This window comes from Elaeis guineensis, chromosome 8 (genome assembly GCF_000442705.2).
Source record: "Elaeis guineensis isolate ETL-2024a chromosome 8, EG11, whole genome shotgun sequence".
Lineage (NCBI taxonomy): Eukaryota > Viridiplantae > Streptophyta > Magnoliopsida > Arecales > Arecaceae > Elaeis > Elaeis guineensis.
In genome coordinates, this window is record NC_026000.2 from 64,777,700 (window position 1) to 64,783,038 (window position 5,339).

General features: G+C 36.4%; 1 non-coding gene across 1 annotated transcript; it reads right to left on the minus strand.

Annotated features, from left to right (window-relative positions):
• Nucleotides 1–4,710: 4,710 nt before the first annotated feature.
• LOC114913394 (small nucleolar RNA R71) lies at nucleotides 4,711–4,816 on the minus strand. The gene has a single exon (XR_003799422.2). It is a non-coding gene; the product is annotated as a small nucleolar RNA R71 (small nucleolar RNA).
• Nucleotides 4,817–5,339: the final 523 nt, after the last annotated feature.

The window sequence follows — 5,339 nt, forward strand, 5'->3', positions numbered from 1 at the left end:
TTTCTTTAAAAATTGTCTAATCAAAGCACGATTTAAAATGTAACATGCTGTGTTAATTGCTTCCGCCCAAAAATATCTTGGAAGGTTGCTTTCACAAAGCATGGTATGGGCCATTTCTTCTAAGGTTCTGTTTTTCCTTTCAACTACCCCATTCTGTTGGGGTGTCCTAGGAGCAGAGAAGTTATGGCCAATTCCATTTTCATCACAAAAATTTTTAAAATCTTGATTTTCAAATTCAGTTCCATGATCACTTGTAATATTTTGAATTGAAAACCCTTTTTCATTAGTGACTTTTCGATGAAATTTAGTGAAAATATGAAAAGTTTCATTTTTGTGTGCCAAAAAGAAAATCCAAGTAAAACGAGAGTAATCATCTATAATTACAAAGCCATATCGTTTTCCTCCTAGACTAGTGATTCTAGTTGGTCCAAATAAGTCCATATGTAAGAGCTCTAATGGTCTAGAAGTTGAAACAGTACTTTTGGATTTAAATGAAACTCTAGTTTGTTTACCTAATTGGCATGCATCACAAATTCTATCCTTTTCAAAATTCAGTTTTGGCAAACCAAGAACTAATTCTTTCTTAATTAATTTTGAAAGAGAATGCATGCTAATATGTGCAAGTCTACGATGCCACAGCCAACTAGTCTCATTAACTTTAGCATTCAAGGAAACTAGGCATTGCATGTCTAATTTGACTAAATCATTCAAATCTACCATATAAACATTGCCATGCCTATGTCCTATAACTTTAATGCCATCGTTAATAGGACTAGTCACAATGCAAACAGATGATTCAAAAATAACTTTATACCCTTTATCACAAAATTGACTAATGCTAAGTAAGTTATGCTTTAAACCTTTAACTAACAAAATATTTTCAATGTATTTGGAGGGAGTGATACCAATGTTACCTATCCCGATGATCTTTCCTTTGCCATTATCTCCAAAGGTGACCATCCCTCCATCCTTAGCATCAAGCGTGATGAATTATGATTCATCACCAGTCATGTGTCTCGAGCATCCACTATCAAGATACCATTTCCTGTTTCCTCCTTGGGATGCTAGACACACCTGCAAGCAAAGGTCAAGTTTCTGTCTTAGGTACCCAAGCTTTCTTGGGTCCTTTTAGGTTAGTCAAAATAGTTCCTTTTGGAACCCATATTTTCTTTATAGTTGTGTTTGCAGATTTGTTAATAAGGCATGTGTATGATTTATGTCCTATTCTACCACATTTGAAACAAGTAATATTTGTAGACTTGTTACTTGAATAATTTACATAAATATTCTTCAGAAATTTTTGTTTCTTCAAGGGGTTATAGCCAAGTCCAGCCTTATCATATACAGCTTTTTGATTTTCAAGAATCATATTTAGTTCGTTTGAACTTAAGGTGAACTTATCTACTATAGGTTTCAGCTTGTTAATTTCATTCTTTAAGCTTTGATTTTCTTGAATCAAGGTGGATTTTTTAATTGAAAGGTTTTCAGCTTGTTCCACTAAGGACTGATTTTTTATTTTCAGTTCTTTATTTTTCATCCCTAGTTTCTTTAATTCATCAATTAAATCATAGAATGCTTCATGCAATTCTTCAAAAGTAAATTCACTAGGGGATTCAGAAGTTACCTCATTTTCGTGTGCCATAAGGCACAGGTTGGCTTGTTCTGTTGAGGTTTCCTCATCGGAGCTTGAGTCATCACTCGCACTCCAAGTCGCCATCATTGCTTTCTTTTTGAACTTTTTGGGACCTTTCTTCAGTTGTGGACATTCGGATCTGAAATGTCCCAGCTTCTTGCACTCGTAGCATATAAGGGGTTGATCCTTCTCTTTCTCTTTGCTTTGTTCCCCTTTTGTGAATGACTTCTTTCTCATCCCCTGTGTCCTTTTTCTTAGGAACTTCTTGAATCTCTGGGTGATGAGTGCCATATCTTCATCCTGTTCTTCATCTTCAGTGTCATCCGTTTCATCATCAGGCAAAGTTGTGGATTTGAGGGCAATGGTTCTTTTCTTTTTGACTTCATCCTCTTGATGTTGCTTCATGTTAAGTTCATGAGTCATCAAGGATCCAAGAAGCTCTTCTAGAGGTAGAGTGTTCAAGTCCTTTGCTTCTTGGATGGCAGTCACCTTGGCTTCCCAAGTTCTTGGCAATGACCTGAGAATCTTCCTTACTAGCTCACTGTTAGTATAAGATTTGCCAAGACTTTTCAAACCATTAATTATATCAGTAAAATGAGTAAACATAGCAATTATGGACTCATCATGCTCCATTTTAAACAATTCATATTTATGCACAAGCATGTTTATTTTAGACTCTTTTACTTGACTTATTCCCTCATGGGTTACTTCTAACCTATCTCATATTTCTTTAGCATATGCACAAGTAGAAATGCGATTAAATTTATTTGCATCAAGTGCACAATAAAGAACATTCATAGCTTTAGCATTTAATTGTGCCAATTTCTTATCAACCTCATCCCATTCTTTCTCGGGTTTGGTTGACTCCTCACCATCTATAATCTTGGTGAGTGTGTGAGGACCGTTCACTATGATACTCCACATATCATAGTCGAGTGCTTGTATGAATATCTTCATCTGAGCTTTCCAATAGGTATAATTAGACCCATTGAAAAGTGGAGGTCGGTTTGTAGATTGCCCCTCGGCTAGAGAAGTACCGACATGGGTTGCCATAGATCTTTGGCTCTTTGATTGTTAGATCAAAGAAGGGCTAGAGCATCGGGCTCTGATACCACTTGTTGCCCAGCTATGCAACCCAAGAGGGGGGGGTGAATTGGGTTTCTAAAAATTTTAAGCTCAACTAATTACTTATGAAAGATATTTGTTAAAAGCTTGATGAATGAGAAGAAGGACTTTAAATCAAGATTAATTTCCTAAAGCAAGAATGCAAGGATATAATAAAGAAATAAAGAGAAACAATAAAGCACACCACAAATAAAAGGATTTATAGTGGTTCGGTGCCAACCTTGCACCTACATCCACTCCCCAAGCTCCTACTTGGGAATTCCAATCCACTATACTTGTATTCAACCCGAATACAAACATCGAAAACTCCGACACTAGCTATCCCAAGCTAGTCCACTTGTTTCTCGGGTACAAGCCAACCCAAAACACTCCAATTTCAGGTTCGGATCAACCTTTTCTTGTTTAGGAAACCCTCCAAAAATAAGAACAAATACTCACAAAGAGTAAAATAGTTTAGAGCATAAATAAATACAAGAATAGCTCCTTAAATGAGCGAATATAACAATAAAAATACTTTACTCAAATGAAGAATCCCCTTTTTGGATTTTCTCAATGTAGATGAAGAGTTGAATGAACGCTTGAGGAGAAGATGAACTTGATTGAAGACTTCTTGAAGGCTTTGAAAGAGCTCTTGATCAAGGTTGAAAAATAGGCTTGAAAAATCCTCTCTTTGAATACTCTTGAATGCCCTTTTGAACACTCTTGCTTTTCTCTTTCACAATCTCTCGTGTATATTGTAGATCTCTTGTCTCTCTCGTGTGGATTGTGGATCCCCTCTCTTTTTCTTTTGTGTATTTCGTTGATCTCCTCGTGTATATTTTGGATCTCTGTATTTCTCATATATTTTTACCTTTTGAAACCTTTTATAGCATTAAGAAACAAGAGAAAACATATTAGGCAGAAAAAGAGCCGTTAGAGCATTTTTAGGGAGCATAAAAGGCAATTAAAATGGGCAAAAAACTAGCCGTTGTGGATGATTTTCGTCGCAGGGGTCGACTCATGAGTCGACTCATGCTTCAGGGGTCGACTCATGAGTCGACCTCTGTTGCAAAGACCAGAGATTTGGTTTCTGGATTTTTTTTGGCCCAAATCAGCAGAGGTCAACTCATGAGTCGACTCATGTCTTGTGGGTCGACTCATGAGTCGACTCACAGGTCGTGTCAAGCCAAAAATCCAGCGTGCCAAGGGAAATTTTTGCATGCCAATCAGCTCATTGTGCCATGAGTTGACTCATGAGTCGACTCATGCACTTCAAACCTTCATAACTTCAAAAATATAAGTCCAAATACAATAAAATTTTCACCAATAGATTACAAATCATTTGTTCTACCAAATAATACTATCAAATCAGGATTTTGCCCCTGAAGAGCATAAAGACTTTTTCAATTTAAAATATTTGTATCCCTTCAATCTGCTTTGTAATCATCAAAATCAATCTAGGAGCAACAAAATTGAAACTCAGTGAGATCTTTCAGGTGCATGCTAGGACGCCGGTCATTACAACCTGATTTACACCCATTAGACCAAGAGCTAGAAAGAACGATTCGAATAAACCAAATCAAAACCATGGATCCAAAATAAAAGACTGACCCACCATGATAATTGAGAAAGTATTTTACTCCCTCATCTTACACCTACTCATCATGTATCCAACCTCCTCCTGTGGATGCAACATAATACAAAATTAAGTCTAGCATTATTCAAATGCTACCATCATTTTATAAACTGACGAATAAGGATCCGTATAAATACTTGGATGAATTTTTTGAGATATGCTCTACAGTAAAAATCCAAACTTCTCTGATGATGCCCTCAGGTTGAAACTGTTCCCTTTTTCACTTAAAGACAAAGCCAAGCATTGATTAAACTCTCTAGATTCTATAATCATTTCAACTTGGGACCATCTTTAGAGAGAATTCCTCAAGAAATACTTCTCAATTGGAAAACAAATCAAATTAGAAAAGCCATCATTAGTTTTTCCCAATTGGATGGTAAACTTTTTTATGAGACATGAAAAAGGTTAAGAGACCTTATTCATAAATGCCCCCACCATGCTATCCCCAAATGGCAACTTGTTCAGTGTTTCTACGATGATCTATCGGAGAAACATTGATAAATGATTAATGCATCATGTGGTGGGACATTCATGCTAAAGAGTGAGGATGAGACTTGACAGCTCTTTGAAACACTCAATAAGAACTCCCTGCAACACATGTCTGCCATCTCTAGAGAACAACCCATATCTCAACAAAAAAGAGATGGAATCTATCAGATTGAAAATGTTATGGATATCCACAGTAAGGTAGATGAGTTATCCTAAAAATTAGATCGTCTTCTGAATACTGGACACTTTTCAACTCTACCTAACCCAATCCAAGATGTTTGTGTATTGTGTGCAAGCCCGACCCATTTTATTAGTGAATGCCCAATCACACCTCAATTTTTTGAGTTTGTGCGCGAGCAGATCCAGCAAGCTCAAACCCAACAAGCTCGTAGATCAGAAAATGATCTATATTCGAGTACTTATAATTCTAGTTGGAGAAATCATCCAAATTTTTTCTAAAGACCACAACCAATAGTT